This window comes from Cyanistes caeruleus, chromosome 2 (assembly GCF_971803275.1).
Source record: "Cyanistes caeruleus chromosome 2, bCyaCae1.hap1.1, whole genome shotgun sequence".
NCBI classification, from domain to species: domain Eukaryota; kingdom Metazoa; phylum Chordata; class Aves; order Passeriformes; family Paridae; genus Cyanistes; species Cyanistes caeruleus.
This window is the reverse complement of record NC_141702.1, coordinates 28,232,446-28,256,357: the sequence shown is the minus strand read 5'-3', so window position 1 is coordinate 28,256,357 and position 23,912 is coordinate 28,232,446. Positions and strand designations below refer to the sequence as shown.

At 37.4% G+C, this 23,912-nt stretch overlaps 1 long non-coding RNA gene across 1 annotated transcript; it reads right to left on the bottom strand.

The window, feature by feature from the left end:
• Positions 1–886: 886 nt before the first annotated feature.
• On the bottom strand, positions 887–20,044 carry LOC147654694 (uncharacterized). Its single transcript, XR_015282912.1, has 2 exons — positions 19,863–20,044; positions 887–1,923 (listed from the first exon to the last, which is right to left on the bottom strand). It is a non-coding gene; the product is annotated as an uncharacterized LOC147654694 (long non-coding RNA).
• Between the last annotated feature and the right edge of the window lie 3,868 nt (positions 20,045–23,912).

The following is a 23,912-nucleotide window of genomic DNA, read 5'->3' as shown; positions in this document are numbered from 1 at the left end:
TCTGGAAGTCCACTGACTTTCAGTATCTTAGTTCTGTTGCTATTTCCACTTCTCATAATTAGGAAGAGATCTATCAACCTCAGCCACACACATCCTGCCCCACCTTCTCCATAGTGCCTCCATCCAGCAGCTGGGTTCACAGTGGGAACTGGAAATGTTCAACAGATAAAAATGAAATCATCTTTCTTCAAACGATCCCTGCAAGGACAGAGGACACTGTGAGCTCAAATTGTAGGAAACTAAGAGTATGAGGCAAACATAATAAAAACCCCCCATTCCTTCAGAAGAATGTCTCCTATTGTGTATGCATTCTTTGCTTCTGCCATTGTGGCACTTACAAACTGGATTATTGCAAGAAATAAACATGCACACCAGTGGACATGTATATACACCTATGAATGTGATGCTTCCAATTCCAGGCCTACACTGGATGGCAGCAATAAAGTCAACATTTAGTAAAAATAATGGGAAAATAATACAGATGGAGGATGACACCTGAAGAGTACACCTGATTCGATTATAAAGAACAAAATTCAAATGCCGGAGGGGAAATAATAGCAACCCCCAATGTCCAACTAGTTACATCCAGCAGAGGTAGCAATTTCTCTGATTCATCCAGGCTAACAAGCACCATTCTCTGCAACATATTCCTTTACACACTGAAGTGCTATTCAAGTGGTTTTCAGTTATAACTTATTTTCCTAGCTGATTAAAATGTTGAGTATTAAAACTGGCACTGGTTCAACCATCAGAGTTCATTAAATTACTCAGGAGATGTGGACTGCGATAGTAAGGCCCATGAGGTAAAATGAAATGTTCTATTTATCAAGTCATACCCTGCTGTGCTATTCATTTGGTAATAAAAACTTTATTTTCTCCGCTTGTGTCCTTTCTCATTAATGAGATAAAAAGCATAGTCATTTTATTGGTTTGTACAAATACCTGAACAATCAATCAAAAGCCAACAACCCTAGATAAAGCTTCTCTGGAACAAAAAAATAAGAGTTTATTTTTTGAGAAATAATTATGTTCCATTTTAGAGTTGCACAGGATTTTTTGACTAATCAGTCATCACATATACCAAAGTGATAAATATCCATTATCTGGCAAAGATCAATTGATATAAGGACAAAAGTTTCAGTTGTGCAGCTCTGATATGTTTGTTTTTCCCCTTTTCACATGATTTTGGTATTGAAGAGGCAACAAGGCTGGCTCTGTGAGAAGCTGCTAGAAGCTTTCCCCATGTCCAACAGAGTCAAAGCCAGCCAGCTCCAAGATGGACCTGCTGCTGGCCAAGGCCAAGCCCATCAGCGATGCTGACAGCATTTCTGGGATGATGTAGTCAAGAAGGGGAAACAAGCCTGCTGCTACACCAGCAGAAGTCAATGGAGAAGAGTGACAATATACAAAAGCAACAACTCTGCAAACCCCGAGGTCAGTGCAAAAGAAGGGGCAGGAGGTGTTGAGGTGTTGAGGAATCCAGGTGCTGAGATTCCCCTGCAGGCAGTAGTGCAGACCTTAGTGATTAGCTGGGTCCCTGGCTGCAGGGACACAGCTTGGTGCAGCTGTGTCCCTGCAGCCCGTGGAGGACCATGGTGGAGCAGAGAGAAACCTGGAGGGCTGCAGGCCAGAATGGGTGGATATCTGAAGAAGGCTGAGACCCCATGGGAAGCCCATGCTGGAGAATGTTTTCTGGCAGGATTTCTGACCCCACTGGGGACTCATGCTGGAGCAGTCTGCTTCTGAAATACTGCATCCCATGCTGGGGCAATCTGCTCCTGAAATACTGCATCCCATACTGGAACAATCATATGGAGAGTTGCTGCCTGTGGGAAGGAGCCATGTTGTAGAAGTTGTGGAAGACTGTCTCCTGTAGGAAGGTCCTCACACTGGAGCAGGAGAAGAGTGTGATGAGTTGTTCCCCTGCAAAGGAAGGAGCAGCAGAGATTTCTGATGAACCCACCATGAAGCCCTGTTCCCCATGTCCCTGCACGGCTGGGGGACAGAAGGTAGAGAGATTGTGAGTGGAGTTAAGCCACATGCTTCATCTTGACCCTAAGGACCTCAGGACTGAGGCTTGTGAGGCTCACTTTGAGCTTGTCTGTACCTGTCTGGAGGTTTTATTTCACCTGGTTTTGCTGTTGCAGCAGCTTCTCTTGTGATCAGGAGTCTATGTCTAAGCAGTTTTGCTTATCTCTGTGTGACACACCATAGTTTCTATAGAGATAACAGTAACAAGCTGTTATTCTGTATAAATTTAAGAATTTATGACTGTAATTTGATAATGTAATGTGGAGAAATATATGCCTCTTAGCAGGGACCCAGAGAAGTGGAAAAATAGGGTGCAACATAAGGAAGTACAGGCATGGGATGCTAATACATGGCTCATAGGCTTGGTACTGGTCATAACCCCATCCTTATAAATGACTAATAATATATATATGAATATATATATATATATATATATATATATATAAAAATGACTAATATAATGACTTATGATCAGTCAGAGAAGTTCACACCTGGAACTATACAAAAACAGTTTGAGGAGCAGCAAAGAGAACAAATACAAAATAGTTTGCAACATATCTAGCATATTTGAGTATAATGGGAACTTGCTGACCAATCAGGAAAGACTGAGGTATAAAAGCAGATTAGAAAATATTGAACTAGATCCTGAAAAGGGGAAAAAAAACCCACAAGCATCATAGTCCATGATGAAGGGCAAGGGACACTGCTGACACATTGTTCCCTACCCCAAGGCATCAATATTACCACCCCAGAGAGAACTGAAGGGTAATTTGGAAAACCCCAAACAACAGGAGAGGTAAACTCCAGGAAGTGTGTGTAAAAACGATTAAATGTGTTGCTATTAATACTTAGAAATTTTCTGTACAAGAGAATTGTTTTTTTTAAATTTTAATTTTTTTCTTACGGTGAGTTGACTTTGGCTAGCTGTCAGATCCCCATCCACCAACTCTTACTTTCCCTTCTCAACAGGACAGAATAAGTAAGCAAGAAAAAATAGGATGCAGTATATTGTGACTTCAAATAACAACAGAACATCACTTATCAAGTACCAACATGGGCCAAAACAGACTCAGCTTGAGAAAACTGATCTAATTTACTGTCAATTAAAATAGAGCTGGATGGTAAGAAAAAAGCCTAAACCACTCACCCTTAACCATGCCTTTTCCCTGGCTCAACTTCATTTTTTCATTGATGACTCTACCACTTCCTTCCACCCCAAGCAGTGCAGAGGGAGGGGAAACAGAGGATTGTGGGCAGCCCACAACAGGTCATCTCCAATACTGCTTCTTTTTATGCTTTTCCCCCTCTGCAACTTGGTCCCTCCATGGGCTACATTTCTTTTAGTACCTACGCACACAGACGATTTCCAGCTCCAGCCCACCCCCTGCAGCATGTGTATATTTGCTGAAGGGACTGTGGCCTGTGGAACTCCACACTGCAGAGTGGGAAATTCGTGAACAACAAAAGTATTGGAGAGCAGCTTTCGTGGATTGGCCACAACCCCCTCTGTCTGCACTCCTCATTCTTCTCTGAATGGTACTTAGGTAACATTGAAGCAGTATTTGTTCTAGAGATTCCATACATTTGTAGGAAATACAGAAAGTACTGTTATAGGATGTAAGGAAGACAAGCATTTTCTATAATTAGAGACAATTATAGCTATGAATAACTACTCCATCATTTTATATATAAAGATCAGTGACAGAAAAATCAGCAAATCACTTATTGGAAATCACACAAGTACTACAGTAAAAAAAAAAAAATAAAAAAAATCAATCATTTGAGACATCTAGGCCAGTAGCATAAACACAACATATTCTGCCACTTCTAGTGTACCAGCACAGTATCTGTTATAGAGGCATTGCCTGCCTCAGATTACATACTACTCACTGGTTAACACACACACACACAAAAAAATTATCCATCTTTCAGTATGGAACTAGGTTACTTAGCCTGGAGCTTTATCTTAAGTACTGTTGGTGTGACACTGAATCATGTTATCCAGAATTACCATATGTTTTGGTGTACTGAGCTGCTCTAGGATCAGGCAGACTCTGAATGATTGTGCAAAGGAAAACTTCCCTATGTTCTAAGTGATCTCAGGCATTTTGTAGCATTATGGACAACATAGCTACATATATTTTAAATGTAGCAAGTTGGGAATGTCAAGACATCACTATTATCTGGTGCTGGTTCTATAAATGACAAATTTGAGCTTCCATTTCTTTCCTTAACATTGGTAATTGTTTTGCCACCTACTTCTCTTTTCTACATAATCTGTTTCATCCACTTACAATGTTCTGTTTGGCAACAAAATGAGTAATAATAAGTTAAAACCTCTTCTAAGCTTTGCTTACTACTGAAAATGTGAGCAACTGTCGAGGGGGATTGGAAGAGGACTGTGGAGTCACAGAGGATATCCTGAGGGAAGTAGATAAGAATTTAGGTATGCGTGACTGAGATTAGTTGATGCCTAGGTAGAAACATATTGTAAAGCAGAAGGAGGTTTCATTGCTTAAATATCGACCTTTAGGAGCACTTTTTTCAATATAAAATTCTTTCTAGCATTCAGAAGATGTCTTTCAGAAGATGTCTCCTGCAGGTCACACCTCATATACAGAAATCCCTTGCAGATACCCTGAGATTTCCTAAAGGTTTAGGAATGGGTCCTAGAGACTGAAGCTTGTATGTGGGTGCCTGAATTGTACTTCAGGTGCTTTCAGCTTCCTTTCAGTTTCTTTCACCTGACTGTGTGCTGCAGTAAGGTATCAGGAGTATTCAGAGAGCGGGGATTGGAGTTTGCCTTGAGGCATTTCTGGAGAGAATCTGATAGGTAAACTCTACAAAGTAGAGAGAGTGACTCTACAAAGTAGAGAGAGTGATTCTTGCTGGTGGAAGTGTAGGCAGGAGACAAGAGGGAGAATCGTAGTTTTCAGTATTTGGGTATGTGAGAGAGCAGGTGATAATGGAGAAAGGCTCCCAGGTAAGGGAGGAATGAGGAGAGGTTGCTGAAGCCTTGTCTTAGCAGAGAACAATGGGAAGATACGGTTTTGTGGGTTTAAGATTACAAATCTATTTTTTTTCTTTGTCAGAAAAACAATAGCTGTCCCTAAATGATAATTTTTGAATCTTGGCTCCATCAACCAGTCAAACAGATCTATTCATAAGAATTAAAGTATTCCTAAATATGTATTGTTTTAAAATGTCCATCATCACTATCAAATGTCCTTGATTATTGCAGGCCTGGCACCAAAACTGAAAATAAGTATTCATGAGATATATTTGGGAGTAATTTTTGCTATGAAGATGCATTTTAAATCTTCCAAGTTGATTTAAGAATGGGGGAGTCACAAATATAGCCAGAGACTAAATTAGACCACATTCATATGGATTCCTATTAATAATAGGAATGGTTAGCAAATAAAGTGGGTCATTTCAGTAAAGCTCACTAATTTACAGATTTCCAGGCCTGTTCATCAAAATTTCAGTATTATCTAGTTGCCACGCAGTTTGAAATATTTCTCTTATGGAAATGGATTCATGGAACATTCTTGCAATAGAAGATGAAACAACAAAAACTATAAAGGAAAAATCAGTGACTGTGCTTTGTGTCTAAGTGAAGAACTGGTAGAAGATACTCAGAAAAAAACCAACACAGTTAGTGAAGGGTTAAGCCTGTATTGAAGCATAAAACTGGGAGAACAAATATCAGGAAGGATATGTAGCACATGAAGGGTACCTAAAATGTATATCATCTCATATTATGCAAATCATTCTGAGCATGAAACCTCAAAAGGCAAAAATGAAATACTGGCTGAAAATCCAACAGAGATTTTTCAGTGTTAGGAATGAGAAATAAAAATGTTTGGATTTTAAGAGCAACCAGACAACAAACCTTGCAAATGAACTATTGGCTTCTTACATTTCCTGTCTAATTATTAAATATAAACATGCACATACAGAAAATAAATTGTCATTCTTCCCAATGCATTGAGAAGATGTTTTGTTATACATGGGGGCACATTTGCAACTCTGCTAAAATGCATTCTATTGTCCAGTACTGAAGTTATTTGTGTTCAAATAAAGTTACTTCATGCATTTCTATGAACTGCCAAATAACAGAACCTCTTAAAATGTGATCCCAAAAGACTTGTAATTCATTGAGTGTAGAGATGCATTTAATTCAGCTTGACCACTTCTCACTGAAACATATTTCCTTGATGGGAAGCTGTAGGATGCTGTGTTATTTAGCAGTTCATTTTAAAAGAAGATAATAGGAAAATATTGTATATGAAAAGGGGCTATATTGAACAAATCAATGTTGCAACAGAGCTGAGAGGTCTTGGAAAACAGCAGAGTTAAAAAAAATCCAGAAGAGAAAACTTGTGGCTTCCTAAAACTTATATCAAGTCTAAGGTATTCTAAAAGTGATGTAGAAAGAATAAACTTAATAATTTTTCTCTTGGATTTGAAACTGGTTTATGTATTGAACTGGTTTGTATAGAAATGGGAATAAGCTGTCTTGTGGAAAAATCGTAATGCTCTTTTTTTGACATCAAAATTGCACTTATTTAATTTAATATAATTGCTTGAGCTGTTCTTTATCCAAGTTACAGCCAGCAGGGCCTCAGCTCAGTTGGCTAAATATTGCCACTTGGAATGACCAAAAGGATGCCAGTATCTGTGTGTGTTGGCAATTAAGAAAACATGCCTACAAAAGGTTATCGACAAAAGATCTTACTGGCATGACACATGAATAGCAGGCAGCATAGTCCACCATATCTCTAAGATATGACAATCTCTAAAATAAGAGACCTGCCTTTAGAGAATAATTTAAGCCCTATATCTCAGCTGGCTGCAGTAAGAGCTGGGAGATTGTGTGCATGTAGATGTTAACTTAACTGGGGTGTTTAGAACCCTGTATTGAACCCCAGATTAACTTCCTGAAAGAGGAAGATATGACTGAAAAGAAACATGGAAAGATAATTCATTTTGTTGTAGAATTTAGGCAAATAAAATAGTTTTGGACTGCAAACAATGAAGCCAGTTATGGTTTGCTATCTGCCAGGTCCCCTTTGACACTTTTAAAATGTTTTGATGACATAACTGTTGATTAGTGTGATTCAATTCAATGACCCTCAGTATCCGTCTTTTTACTGAGACAGACGAAGCCCTCTTGAATTATCATGAGATCAATCATACAATACAATATTTGTTTCTTGTTTACTGAAGTAGTTCTGGCTTTCAATCAGTGGAGAGTATTACTTGTTAGAAGAGTTTGTATTTAATGTCTCAGCCCATATCTACATAATGAACATTGCTTCTCTTTGCCCAGGAAAGTGGTAGAGTCACCATCCCTGGAGAGCTCAAAAAAGCATGTTGATATGGTACTTGAGGACATGGTTTGGGGGTGAACATGGTGGTGCCAGGTTGATGGTTGGACTTGATGATCTTAGAGGTCTTTTCCAACTTTAACAATTCTGTTATTCTATGATACTATAATCCTGTACATGTGCAAAGGCCTTTTCTTCCTCAGACTTCATGAATAGAATGTGGGAGTACAGCCTTCCAGAGAGACAACTCAGCAAAACCATTTCAATTTTCACTCTAGTATGGATAAGATCTGTACCATTGCATGAATGAAGTGAGTGAGAAGTATTTAAAATAACATATTAAACTGTTGAAACTGCTTCAAATTAGTTGATTCAGTTTGACCTGATTTAAAGAAAGAAAGATATTTGAAAAAGGCATGTTTTACAAATCTGTAAAAGAAAGCATTAAATAAAATTGTCTTGATAAATGAGCTTTTAAGGAAAAAAGGATTTAAGGAACAATAATAATATGTATGCAAAATACTAACTATCCGAAAATGGAAGAAGGGAAGGAAGAGCAGGTAAGAGAGCAATGTGACTAAGTCTTGAGTTCTTCATTAAACTGAAACCTAAGCAGAAATCTTATAGAAAGTAGAAGCAAGTTGCAAGTTTCCATTAGGTTTATAAAAAAGTAGCACAAGCATAAAAAGATGTGGGTTGGAAAGGCTAAGACAGAAAACAAGATGCAAATACTCTGAGTCATCAAAAATTGTAGTGAACTTTGTAGAGGGATTAGTAAAGAATTGTTGGTCTGTTGTTCACTGGGGACAGTGGATTGTAAACAAATGACACCAAGGAGGATGAAATGTTTAATGCATTTTTTTTTAATTCTGTCTGGCCCAAAAGGTTAGCTCGAGCTGATTAGAGTGGTCAATGCCAATGAAGGCAGAATATGAGAATATGAGAACTGGTTCCCTTACTGAAATATAGAATGTAATATTTTTTGATGAACTTTAGGATATCTGTGATATCATGGAGCAGTTATGACACAAATCCTTCTGGAGAAGCAACTGGAGGTCAGTCAGCACACAGAGAAGTATCTTAGAAGCAGAGGATAGTGTTTAGTCTGAGCAAAGACTACATGTTTGAACTGAATCTAGGCATCAGTAGGAAATTCATACTAGTGATGATTCACATAACTCAGCAATTCTGAAAACATCTCAGGGCAATTCATTGTCATCTCAAGAAGGATCTATGACTGCATATCAATTTGAAATTAGAACCCTTAAATTCAGTTTTGTTATATAGGTGCTTAAAGGAATGCCAGGTACTGGATTAAAATATCCTCATGTACAAACAACAAACATCCTATTGAAACAGGGAACTTGAGTCAGAGTAAGAACACCCTGCAACGTCTCAAATAGCAACATATATTGCTAATCCTAAATTCCCACTGTGGTCAATGGAATACAAAATGCATTTTGGTTGCTCAAATGTAAGCCTCTAGTACCACTTGTGATCTTCAGGCTAGCTAATGAGGACATGGGGCTCACACTGATCTGGTATCATATCCCCCGTGACTGTCTTGGAGACACTGCTTGACCACAAATGATATTAGACACTTGTATGTGTAATTTAATCTCTGTGTTTAGAGTTTAGATACCTTCAAAACTTATGGAAACTTCTATATAGATAAGAAGTTATGCTATTATATCCTTATACCTTTAGCAATATATGTCCATTTGACATATGTTCTGCCCTGAAGTGCAAGGAAAAGCAGTGCAGTAGTGGCCATAGAGCTTGTGGGGAAGAGGGGTGTGTAGGAGAGGGATATAGATTTATGCTGACAAGGAAAAAATTGTTAATAAACTACATCATGATTCTGAAAGATAATAGATTAATTAATCTGAGCTTGAAAAAAAATAAATCTGGTCCAACTCACCTAATTTTTTTTACATCATGAGATCAGAGGCCCAGGGAATTTAGGATGCTTTTATATATGATAACTTCTTCTTTTCCTTCTTTCTTTCTATGTTTTTTTTTATATTTTTTTAATAATCCAGGTAAATAAGTCAATTTTTGTTGACTCTTCTACAGGGGCCTTAAACAATGTTTGGAAAACTGTGCCCAGAGAATTATTTGTGGTTCACTGCCAGAACGAAAAGATGCACAGAGTGGAGCTTCATTCGTTTTTTTCATTAACAACAGGGATGATGGAATCAAGAGCATATGATTAAATTTCCAGACAACACATAGCTGGGAGGGACTGTAGGCATACTGAAGGATAGGATGAGAATCAAAAATGATCTTGACAAATTGAAGAAATGGTCTGGAAAAAAAACCAGATGCAGTTCAACAGAGACAAGTGCAAGGAACTGCATTTAGACAGATATAATTAACAGCGTAAGTGGGAAGATAAACAAATGGTTGTGAAGAAATTAATTCCCTGACTTTTCAGGGATTAGAGTGGGTCATAAACTGAACTTGAATCTGTAAAATCATCCTGTCATGAAAGAAAACAAACATCATATTCAAAGTATGTATATATACATACTATATATATATATATACACTATATATATATATATATATATATATATATATATATATATACACAGTAGTATATATATACTAGAATGTAAGTATGCAAGATGTGTTAAACCTGTTTACTCATTAGTGGGGCAACAGGTAGAGTACTGTCTGGACAGGTCAGCTTCAAAATGTATGTCAGCTAAAGCGAGGAATTTTAAATTCAAGCAGTCCCAGATGCAGATTGGAGTTCTAGAAAACAAGATCTAAAAGGTAGCATTGAGTAATGTATAGTGAATAAAAGACCATGGAGAATATACAAAAAAAAAAAAAAAAAAAAATCTATTTTCAAAAACACACACACAGCACATGTATATACCACATACACACACACACAGCTGTCCACACAGATCACAGACACACAGAGCACTTCCACAAACACACACAGCAGAAACAGCCTTATTCTGCCCACATCTCTAGCTGAGGAGAGTGGAGGTCTGCTAGTGAAATATATTTATGCACATTAATATTAATATGTACCTACATATGTATAACAGGGACCTTCCTCAGAATCTGGGCTCGGACACTCAGTTTGCCCAGTAGCTGTGCCTGGATCTCAGTCTCCCTGGTTTCTAGCACCTGGGCATACTAGCCCCATACTAGCCCCTGGCACTACAGCCCCTCCCCAGTTGCTGGTGCAGACCATCTCACTCAATACACACATGATAACACTCAAACACCCAGAGCTGCCTGGGACTCCCTTGATACCCTGTAGTCAAAGTTCCCCAGATTCTCACCCTTACAGACACACACACCAGCAGGTCTATGGTCTCTCTAGAAACTGCTGGCACTCCTCTGGTTTCCTAAAGTCTGGGAAATCCCATTTCCTCCTGGGGTCTCACTGGTGCAGGCACCTCTTCCCTCCAGATGTCTGAAGTCACCAGATGCTGGCTCATCTGCCTGAACTTTTTCTAGGGATCACACATAGTCCTACGCCAAGGGTAAGTCCAGGTGCTGCACTGTGGACACTGGGGCCTCTGGCTCAAGTCCCACACCAAGACTGGCACTTGGGTTTCACTCAGTTTGGTCTCTCCTGGCTACTTGCTGGCACCCAGGCCAATGCACCCTCTGACCTGTGGTCCCACAACTCTTGCTGGCATTCAGACCCCATTCCACATGTACACACAAGAGGGAATCCCTCCCACAGGAAAAATGGATAAAATTTGTGCTGAGCAAATGAGGGGTATGGCCAGACAAATTATTTTGAGCACCAAGCTATTTACATACAACTAGCCTTTTTTATCTCCTTATCCTTATGTTTTCCCAGTCTTGTTCCTACTCAGGATTCACTTCAACACTTTTGGTTCTTCCCTAAACATCCCATTATGAGTCATGAGCAATCCCCAAATGCTCTTCCCCTGGATCCATAAAGTGTTCTATATACCTAGGCAGTCACCCCCACTCAATCCAAAAGGTGCTCCAGCACTGATTCATTGCAATGAATCCACATGTGACACCCATCACAGTGAATCAATGCTGGAGCATATGACACATTATGGGATGCAGAAAATGTGTTTAAAGGTGCCTGTGTGAATGAGTCTGAGTGCCAGCAACAGGCATGGGACCATAGGCTGGTGAGTGCATCTGCCCAGGTGTCAGTAACTGGACTGGAGAGACCAGAGTGCCTTCTTGGATAGAATAGTTTCTGATGACTAGCCTGGATTTTTCATTTTTTTTGGATTTGGGACATGGTTCTATCATTCATAACAGTCTCAGGATATGTCTCCTGTTGGTGAACACTTTGGCTGAACGGTAAAGAGCAGGTGGTCACAGGAAATCTGAGGTTTCCAACAAAGCCTTGAATACTTGATGGAGATACTAACTAAATTAAAGAGTGAAATGCTTGGGTTTCCTTCTGAATGTGAACAATTGACCAGTAAAGGGATGAAAGAGCAAGAAAATGCTAGTGACACTCTTGTTCATTAATTTTGCACAGCTAGAGCTGTAATGGACTTCAGCAGAATTAATCCCTAGATCTTCAAGATTCTTTCAGGTTACATATTATTAGGGAAAGTTTCAAAAGCAAGTTCCTGCAGTTACTAATGTCAGCACATAACTTTTCTTCAATAGCTTAGTGCTTCTTTTCAGCTCGTTGAACAGACAGTTGTAAAATTTCTGTTTATGTAAACAATACTTACCCAGTTAACAGTCTGCTCATAGTAATAACAATTTGCCCAAATTCTATATTTTCCAATCAATGGAAAGAAGTCTAGTGAAATAATTCTGATTAGGTCATCCAGTCTTCTGCTACTACATGCAAAGTATCCATTAAGTAGTCAATATTAAGAGAAGACATCAGGACAACCCCTGAAAATGATTAGAAAAAAGTTAATATCTGTGGTAGCCTTTCTTGGAATTATGGGGCTTTTTTCCCTAATTAAAGTGGAAATAATAATACAGTCCAGTTTAGTTTTCTTGGTTCTTTTTTGTTTTTGTTTTGGTTTGGTTTAAATTTTTTTTTTTGCATTGCACTTTTACAGAAATAGCATTATATACAGTTATAAGAACAGAGTAATCTTTCCTATAACTTGTCTTTACTTTAGTTAGATTTAATACTTGTTTGGAATGTTAATTGTTGCATAATTTTTCTGCATATGAAACAGAAATATTTATAGTGTGAGGATAACCTAACAGTTAGAGATGGAATCCCCTGAGATAATTGATTTTATTTCTGAATTCTGCATATGAATCATATTAGAGCATTTCCTTCAGATTTCCTTCATGTGATGAAAATTTATTAATATTTAACCAATGTCGGTGTGCAGCAAAATGATTTAATTTTTATGTAATACTTTGAGATAATGTCATGGTGTGCACTGTTTAGTAAGTGCTTTAGTTTTTACATGAGACAAATTATTTTTTGTTGTATTTGTGAAATCTGTTCCAATAGTTTGAGATTTGTACTGGTTCACTTAACAGAACACAAATACTGACCTAGCTGTGGAGTTTTATATGCATGTATTTGAAAATTATTGTGAATTTCATAAAGGTTACTTTAATCTACAATAGATGTTTCACCTGTGCTACTGTTCTTAGCAGAGACCTTCATTTAATGTTCTCTAGAAACAGCAGACTGCAGAGAACTGATTAATAAAATTTCAGTTTGATTTCCTAGACATTTTCATTTAATATTTAGTCATAATCTAAATTACTAAAAGTAATTTAAAAATTCAGAGTATGTAATAAAGTGACCGTTCACTCTTATTTTCACCCCTTTCTCCAGGAAAACCATTCAGCATCAAGTCACAGAAAGAACAGGATGTGAAATAAATAGTAAATCAGACTATGAAAGTTCAGGACAGATTCATCTTTTTAATATATAATGCTTGATTAATCACTGAGTTTAGAAACACTTAACTAATCTTAAATAAATACCACTGTTGTTCTGTGCATGAAAATATTGCTGGTTTTTTGTACAAAGGACACTCTAAAAGCTAAGTAGTCTAAAGGAATGAGACAACACCATAACACATCTAAGTATTTGAAAAAATATGCCAAGGTATAATGTTTTGTTTTTTTATAATAAACCAATATATACAAAATTAGAAAAAAAAAAAAAAAGAGACAATGAGATAAAGAAATTAATTAAGAATTAATTAAAGAAACTAATTTACATTTACTGTATGAGTTCATGGTAACATTGCCTATTATTAACAGAAAAAAAATTAAGTTTGAAGATAATTCTAAGCAACAGGAAAGAACATTTTACCTATATCAGGACTATTCCATTATTTATGTAAATTAAGGATCTTCCTGAAGAAGTTCACAAGACATGAAACAGTTGATGCAAGACACATGAGAAAAATGACCTGTCATCTTTTTCAGCAACATAATAATTTTAATAATTACAAAAGATCATTAACAAAAAGTTGTTTGGTGCTGGTTCCTTTTTTGATCATTCTGCCAAAAAATTGAAAGGTAATAAATTCTCTGTGTCTACTGGGGAAAAAAAAAAAAAAAAGACAGAAAGCCATAAGCTAAAATGTCAGCTGATCCTGACTTGGAGCAGAACGGTTTGACTGAATAACCCTATGAGGTTCCTCCCAGCCATATTTCATATGAGTACATAATTAGAAATTGGCAAATGTTTTGAAAAATGCTTAGCTGAAGTAAACAGAGCAGTCACGTATCTTCCATTGTGTGTCCCTGGAGCTGTGTGCATTTGTGATACTTCTGTGACACAGAACAGTCTTGCACCTGCCCAGCTTTTTTTCTTTTACTGATGTCAAAGTGCATTATAAAGAGAGCCAAATATATTGTACTGATTTCTCAGACTGTGTGACAGAGTCAATTAAAGGTTAATAGAGTTCTCCTAGGTCTAGCAGGAAGCTAGTGGCATAGGAATATAACCAAAATTTGATGATTCCCAGTTTAAACACAAGCATATCATACCTAGCCGTGTTCACAGTGCTTTGAAAAGTTGCATTATACCTCGTGTATATGGTTTGTCACTGGAAAAAACATAACTGACATATTGGTATGGCATACTGGAATATTTAAGTTTTCCCAATCACAGAATGGTTTAGGCTGGACTTTAAACCTACTTCCAGATTAATCCATTTTTTCCAATATTTTTGGAGCTGTGCTAAATCAAAAAAAAATGTCTCAAAAAGGAATAAAGACCACACCACTTTTTTTTTTTCCCATTCTATTAATCTGCAGAAAGAAAGAGCTGTAGAGTTCCCAATACTTAAACACAATATGCTTGTGTGTGTGTATGTGTTGTGATTTTTTATCATTGTGTTATTTCCATGCTGTATAACTAACCCCATCTTTTACTGTGATTTCTTTAGTTAAGTGGTACAATCTGTAGGGAAACTTTCACAGCAGCTGTTCCCCTCCATAAGGCAAGATTCACATCTTAAAGCTTTTCTTCCCCAGACTAAATAAGAAGAGCATTTGAGGCATTTCTCTTACCATTGTTATATATTTATAGATGCATTTTGATGGTATGTCTATGCCACACTATATAAACACCTACATATTTAAAGAGCATCCTTGAAAAAAAAAGAATAAAAATAAACACAATTCAAGATTTTTAGAAGTATTAACATATTGTCACAACTAGAAATTCTAGTGATTTTAGTGTCATAAAATGATGATGTGCTTTACATCTTTGGACATTCAAAATTCGTAATTTCAAAGCCTGTGCAACACAAAACCTGAATACATTCAAAGTCACTTTTGGCAGGCTGCACACCCTGCTGGTGTAGGTGTAGCATCTGTGGACCAAAACCCCTGATTCCATTTTCTGCCTCACAATGAATATTTCTAAAAGTATGTCAGAGACAAATTCTAACTCCTAGTTCTTCTGCTAAAATGAAAAAAAAATGGAGCTCCTGAATAATATTAAACTTAAATTATTTTGGAGGCATGGATGGCTTTTCATCTTTTGATAGAAGCTGAGCATCTGATTGTGTGTTTATCCACACAAATAAGCATTTGAGAAACCAAGAAAATTACAAGACCAACAGGAGTTTCCTAAGAAGTACAGCTTTTGGAATTTGAACATCAGGATGACAGCCTAGAGTCCTTATCAACATCCTTGCTTGGTATGTGGTGGCAAAGTTTAATTTTATTTGAATTTATAACAAAAAGGTTTCACTGACTGTTTTGCTTTGTACAGGGAAGACCAAATCTAAGCTAATACAAATGGACCACAAAACTTTCATTTGACAAAAGGGAAAATGCCAATAAGGGGGGTAGACTTCAGTCAACAACAACCACAAAACTGTAGTAAACAAGCTGTGTGATCTGACAAACGGTGCAAAATATTTCGTATGCCCTGGAATGAAATACTTTTTTCCTTCTTGAATTAATTGTAATGCTTTTATTTCTGTGGGGGAAACCTAACCATAACACAATATATCCAATTCCTGGAATAATAATTTTTGATATATAAGGTTCAAATTCCTGTTCTTTGTCCACACTAAGCCAAAAATGGATTTAGCTGTTCCCTTTTGTTTCCCTGTACTTCATTAGACAACTGCTTAATCCTCAATGCTTTGTCATACTACTAGCCATTTTAACCTTTCTAATCTAGTTTTGTTCAAAAATTCTTTTTGCAACTCTACAATGTAACTTTCCCTAATTCCACTTCTGTTGAAATTAATACATTGTGTTTCAATACTATAATCACACTTCTGTGAAGAAATGTTTATGATTGACTCAGGTTATACATTCATCTCAAAATACTTATTTCAATGCATTTGTCTCTTGTTCACCTTTTTTTTAGTTGTACATTCTGATTTTTAGTCATACAAAAAAGAATTAACAAATATTACAAGCAGTACAGATGAATGAAGAGTATGAAAGTAGAGTTAAGACTTCTGTGCTGAAAACAGAAATAGTTAATGGCTTGGAACACTCATAAAACAGTGTCAAAAATTCTTCAAAAATTTAACAAGACAATCAAGTAATTATAATAACCTGTGCTAATGAGTCTTGACAATGGCTGTTATGATACAAAGACTATCACAAAATTACATGTCATCTGTATGTAGTTTTGCTTTTATATGTGTATTTGTGTGCATATTATGAGAAAATAATATTACTTTGGAGACAAGAGCTGTTAAATTACAGAGATATTGAATTATACAATGGCCAGTCCTTCAATTTATTTTTAAAGAGAAATTGTGCCAAGTGACAAACAACAGAGCTTGAAGGTCAAAACTGTAGTGACATGTCTTTGAAAAAAACATGTTGCATTTACTTTTCCCTTCTAATAGTGTTTCTAACAGCCAATGTTGTTGCAAAGTAATATTTATGGTGTCAAACTGTCTCTTCTATTCCTTCATTCATTACTGCTGCTCACTGTCACTACTTTCTTTTTTCCTCCAGCTCCAGCTGCACTAACCTTGTCTCTGTCTGTAAAAGCACAGACTACTTTAGCTTGTAGACAATAATGAGTAGTTTCAGTGCACCCTTGGAGTTTAGATCATTATCTAGCATATATTTCCCATTCCTCTGCTTTAATTTTGTAAGGTATTTGAGTACATTTTTCTCTGACACTATATTTCCAGTGCAATAGCATCCCCCACTATAGACCTCCTTCCTGAATGTATCAATGTAACTTTTTCTGAAAAACACTTTTTAAGAAATTTCAGCAAATCCAGGTTGCCAAGTCTAGATGATTGATCACTTAAAGTCTGCGTCAGTGCTGTTTTCTGACAATTTCAGGTTTCTTATAATTTCTAACCTCTCAAGAAAGAGTATATAATATCTTTCCAGAATCATGATCAATTTTTCTGATCTCATATAATAAACTTTCTCCCATAACCACTTACCTTGTTTATGTACTCCTGGCATCTTACTCATTGATATCACCTTTTCAGTTCCACTGTTTCATTTCTTTGAACCTCTTCCTTTTCTGCCACAAGACACTGAATAATTTTCTGCTTTTTAAACATTATCTTCAACCTTGCCTCCTCTGAGATTTTTTTGTGCTTTATCTGTAGAGCTGTTTCATTAAATTTGTCTTATTTTTGCTTTTCCCTTTTTCACTGTGACTGGAAGTATCTGACAAAACTGGCTAAAACTGTGCTGTCTACCATGGCAGCAAACATTGGGCAAGTTTCTCACACACCTATATCTGCATGTATTTTGAAAAGACACTAAATCTCCCTCAATTTGTTCAGTATTCTGAGACACATTCTTTTCTGTCACAACAAATTTGTGCATTTCTTCAAGATGATCCTTCAAGATACCTAGATGTATTTTCCTCAGTGTCAACTATTCACTTGTCAGTATGAATATTTTTCATCAGGTGTGTACATTTCACTTTGAAAAGCATGTCAAAGCTTGTGAAATTTATTTTTGGATCATGAGCTTTGTCTTGTGCTGTGGCTAAAGTTTATTTAGTGATGACAACAGAAAATCAAACAAATGAAATGAGAAAAATATCCAGTCATGTTCAAATCACTGTAAGTGATAATTAGTTCTCACCATGTTCATTTTTCCTTTGAATTTCATTTCTGTGAATGGTTACAGCTAAGAATTATGACTTAAATTTCATATGCTGGATATTCAACAGCAAGAAACAGATCATGTATATAAATTTATCAAATTTAAAGTCATGAATAAACACTGACTGAAAACACCTGTCAATCTTGGGTCATTAAAAGGCCAATAGTTGCCTGGAGCAATCTAGCTATAGCTAGATGTCAATACAGAACAGTTGTAGTATAATGTCACCCTCTTTTCTGGATAGCCACCACTACATGTGCAAGCATGGAAAATGTTATGGTAATGGAAGATTGCTTGTGTTTGTTTCCTTCTTAGGGTTATGCTTATCACAAGTAAACCAATTTACCTCTTACTGTATTGCTGCTTGGCCCTTACTTGTTACCACTCTACTTAAATTTTATTTTTTTCACAAAAAAATCTGCACTTTTCCTTATGAAAACTGACTCAGTGAAACTACTATTTATAAAGTTTGCTTCTGTGATTTTTATTTTTTCCCTCCCACTTGCTACTCTTTTTAAAAATTAAAAAAATCAACCTTTAAAAAAATCTTTGTTCTTTGGTATCTTCATGCTTCCTGAAACTTATTTCCTCAGTGCTATCCAATTTAAAAGTAGATGCTTTTCTTCTGAGCTTATGATGCGCTTACTGAGATAAAAATAATCCCACTCTAGTTCTATAAATAAACATTTAGCCGATTTCTTCTATTTATCTTTTGCAATCTGTGAGAAAGATTGTGAAAAAAAACCTAAATTACAGGTCTATGACGAAAATCATCATAAAAAAATTAGTCTCCTCAAAGATTTATCCAAAGGTTTTGTTTGCAGTGTGCTGTACTCAACTGAAACCTCACACAGATGAGCAAAGCACCAGTATCTTCAGCTGTGAAACAAAGCCCCAGAGCATTGCTTAGTTAGGATTCATTAAAGTGGTGCCAACAGAGATTGATTCAGTGTGGTTGAAAATACATCTGGAGGCTGAAACTTTGCAGAATTTTCTCTGTACATTAGTTTGCTTTATGAAATGCAAACTAGTGTACAGAAAATCTTAAAATCTTAGAAACCTTAAAATTCTTAAGTTTTGGGAAGCACATTGTGCCCCTGTTCAGGGCACTCAATTTCTTGGCCAGACAGATGTGTTTTCCTTTTACATCTTTGAATGATTTCTCTAGGATCCAGATGGGACAAGGAAGGGACACAAATATGGTTTGGCTTGTTCTGTAGCTTGTAGTATGAAAGACTCAAAAATTGGAGCAGTCAATAGTATTTAATAATATGTTTGAAGCATTTAAATTCTCCCATTCATCTATTAAAAGGCATCCTATATAACCTTCAGAGCTTTTACCTCTGTGTAAGAAAAGTCCTATCAGTTATTCGCTGTTTCAGTTGCACACATTGCTTTTTTTCATTATAGTGCAGCATATGAGAAGAGTTTTTAATCACAGTTATGAACGGTTTTATTCTTCCAAATCCCATCTTTCAGATTCTTGAGAGAAAAACATATTCCAATTCCACAATAGATAGGGAGGAATATTCTTTTTCCACCTATTCCAAGCCTAGTATTTCAAATGTCTTTCCAGCAGGATTCGGGTATCTAATACAATTTTTTCTAGTGGTCTGTAGTGCTACCTCCTATTTGTTTTAAGTTTCTCCAGTACTGCAAATAAGGAATTTAGCATTTGAGCTTTTAAGGTGTAGTGGGCTGACCATGGTTGGATACCAGGCACCCACCAAAGCTGCTCTATCACTCCCCTCCGCGAGTAGGCAGAGGAGAGAAAACACAACAAAAGTTTCCAGGGTTGACAGAGAGAAGATAGAGTCAGAGGCAAAACAGACTCAACAACATGAGTCCACCCATAGGCAGCAGTTCTCCACAAACTGCTCTAGTGTGGGTCACTCTTCCATGGGGTGCAGCCCTTCAAGCACAGCCTGCTCCAGTGTGAGCTCCCCACAGGGTCACAAGTCCTACCAGCAAAACTGCTCCAGCATGGGCTCCTCTCTCCATGGATCCACAGGTCTCTGCCAGGAGCCTGCTCCAGCATGGGGCTCTCATGGGGTCACAGCCTCCTCTCAGGCACCACCTGCTCCAGTGTGGGGCTCCTCCCCAGGCTGCAGGTGGATCTCCACACCCTGTGTCCCTCCATGAGCTGCAGGGGCACAGCTGCCTCACCATGGGCTGCACCAGGGGCTGCAGGGGAATCTCAGCCCTGGCACCTGGAGCACCTCCTGCCCCTCCTGTGCTGACCTTCGTGTCTGCTGAGCGGTTCCACTCACATATTTTCACCCCACACTTCTTTGGCTGCAATTAAATCTGTGCAATACCTTTTTTTCCTTCTGAAGCACGTTACTACAGAGGTGTTAACACCATTTCTCATTGGCCCAGCCTTGTCCAGCAGCACATCTGTCCTGGAGCTGGCTGGCATTGGCTCTGCTGGACATGGAGGAAGCTTCTGGCAACTTTTTACAGAAGTCACCCCTGTAGCTCCCCCTGCTACCAAAGCCATGCAAACCCAATATGTAAGTCTATTTTCTCATATATCAATGACTGTGCATATTTATTTTTTTTTTTTAGAAAGTAATTTCATGAGATCTTTTTTAAATTTCTGTTCATTGAGGTTTCTATAGTGCTTTTCATTCTCTTCTGTCTCTTGCACACTTTGCTACTTTTACTTCATGTTTTTTTTCTTAATACTAAATAGGATCTTCTTTCAGGAAAGCTTACATATAATTATCTCTGTTTTCTGTGCAAGAAATACATTAATTAAAATTGGAAAAATAAAGCTGCTCAGTGAATAATGATGTATATACTATGAAGTGGATGTGATTTGTGCTCCGCAAATGTGATGCTTTTATTACCCACCCTTGGGGACCTACCAGAGTGAACAGAAACCTCTCTATTCTTCTCTTAGCATTATTTCAAGGAGAAGCAAAGGTGTATCACTAGGACTGACTAGCCCAATATGAAGTATGGCTAGCTTATATATGTGATTTTGAGACAAAAATAGAATGTTCAGATGTGGAATGCTGTGCCATGCACAACAGAATTTTGGAAACAGGAGGAGAACAGAATTTTCTGATGCTCACTCGAATCACAGCATCTCATATCCAGTTCCTCTTGCCAGCTTTCACCAGTGGAAGCTGTTCCTCTATTAGGCAATGTTTGATGAGTTTTATACTGGTAAATTGTTATGTTGTTTGTTAACTGTTTCAACAGCCTCCGTAAAGAGGCTTTATAATGCTTTCCAGGCACAGTTCAGCTTCTCATGTTATCACTGTAATGACTCATCCAGTTTTCTAATATAAAACCAATTCTGGCTTTCAGCAGATCTCTTCTGGATGAGGGGAAATTTAGGAGGTTGCAACTAAATGAAAGTACTATTTCAAAGTTAGTATTCATGCTTCCTGACCTTGTGCCACTTAATGGTTAGTAAGAAAAATGCATTATTTTGTATCTGTGTACATTATTATTTGTATTTGTATACATTACTATATTCTATGTGACCTGCTCCCAGACTATATCACATCAAGAAGACATAACAGGTGATTTTTTGATATTTTAATTGCTTGTTTTCTGGTATTTACTCTGTAGAATAGATCTGTTCAGTCTGTGGCCATTTTTTTTGTTTTTCCTAATGTGTTACTGTGGTTAGACAGCAAAGAACCACACAGCTCCTTCATCACTCCCTCTCAGTGCAGTATAGGAAGGTAGAAGAACTAATACAAACATTCAACAAAAAAAAGTTTCACACTTGAAGGCAGACATTTCCCTCTATTCTTTCTCACAATCATCCTGAGACCTTAGTGTTTCCCATTCTTGACTAGGTACATTTTTAAATTAAATGAGCTCTCACCTTTTTTCATAATTCCCTAAGTCAGCTCAAGGCAATGGTATTTTGTAAATGTTCTTAGAGGAATCAATAATAAATATTTTCTCGATTTTAAAAAAAAATTAATTTTTAGAAAAATTCAGTTGAATTTTTCAAAAGCTAGTTGCACCGGTCAGTTCAAAACTTTTAGTATGTGATGAATCAAAAAGAGGAACATCTGTTACTGTAACTGAAGCCAATTGGAGAAAGGTTAAGGTACCTAAAATTAGTGAATAATTTTGTTATCATGGGAAAAACATAATTTTCTGTTATCACAGAATTTCTTTTACAAGTTTTTCTTCCCTTCCTCAGGTCCTCCCAGGTATAATAAATCCCAAAGATCCTAAGCCCTTAATGGGCTGTTTGTGGTTTTTATTCAGCATAACACGGGTCTTTAAGGGAGTAAGGATTTCCAGTAAGCCTTCCAAGTCTAGGGCTCCTGCCCTCTAGACTTTATTTTCACTTAAAAATTGACAGAAAAGGCAAGAGGCCAGATTTATTGCATCTTTATTCAGAGCAGATGGAAGCAGATGAAACTATAAACAGCAAAGTAGCTGAGCATGGAAGTTAACTAAAACACTAAAGTGAAGCTGTTAAATCTGACACAGGGACTAAAGATACACTTCAGAAAACATTGTTGCTGAATTAAGCACTGACAGAAAGCAGAAGCTGATTTCATAGGACAATGAAAACCAAAAAAGTTTTCTAAAAATGTTAAAAAAAGATATTAATAAATAAGCAGTGTTAATTTAGAAAAGCATCAGATTAGTTGGTCTAATGAGCCGTAGAAACTGCCAGTATAATGCATTCTTGATTTTCATCATAAAAGAAAATGTGTAAATTTTGCCCTTGGTGAGTAAACTACTTCTGAACATGAAGAAAATATTTCCTTTTAGGGCCCATAAACCTGCCTCTAATTTTGTCTGCATAAAACTATAAATCATAAAAAGACCAGCTATGAGGGGAGATAATTTTGAAAGTATTGTCAATAATCACAGAATTATAGAATCATAGAATAGCTTGAGTTGGAAGCAAACTGAATGATTATGTGGTTTTGCTATGGACACCTTCCACTAGACCAGGTTACTCAATGCCCCATCCAAACTGGCCTTAAATTCTTCTGAGGTAGGATTGTCACAGCTTCTGTGGGCAACCTGTGCCACATAGTGTCTCACCATGCTCGGTGTAAAGCATTTTTCCTCATATCTAATCTAAATTGACCCTCAGTTTAAAACCATTCCCCCTTGCCCTGCACCACATGCCCTCATGAAAAATCCCTCTTCTTCTTTCCTATAGTCACCCCTTAAGCACTGGAAGGCTGCAATAAGGTCTTCCTGGAACCTGCTCTTTTCCAGGCTGAACAACCTTGTTGCTCTCTAAAGGTGCTCCAGCCCTCTAATCTTTGTGGCCCTCATCCAGACTCACTCCATGTCCATACTCACGAGATCAGGGCAGAGGAGCAGAATCACCTCCCTAACCCTGTTTGCCGCGCTGCTTTTGACACAGTGTTTTGCTTTCTGAGCTGCAAGTGCACATTACCAGCTCTTGTTGAGCTTCTCATCAGCCAACACACCTAAATCCTTCTCCTCAGAGCTGCTCTCAATCAATTCTCTGCTCAGTCTGAACTTGTGTTTTCAATTTCCCCAACCCATCTGCAGAACCTTGCATCTGACTTTGTTGAACTTGATGAGGTTTGCACAGAAGCACATCTCAAGGCTGTTCCTCTGGATGGCATCCCATTCCCCCAGCATGACTGTGACACATGACACAGCTCTGTGTTCTCAGCAAACTTGATGAGGGAACATTTGATCCCACAGTCATGATGTTGATGAACAATGTCATCAACAAAGATATTAAACAGACCAATCCTAATACTGATCCCCGTGGAACATCACTCATTACTGCTCTCCACCTGGAGATGGAATCATTCACCTAAGTACAGCCATCCAACCAATTCCTTATCCTCTGAGCATTCTATCCAGGTCTCTCCAGTTTAGAGACAATGATATCATGTGGGACAATGTCAAATGCTTTGCACAAGTCCAGGTAGGTGGTGTCACTCTTCCCTTATCTACCAAACATGTAACCCCATCATAGAAGGCCACCAAATTTATCAGATATTATTTGCTCTTATTTTAACCATCTTGCCTGTC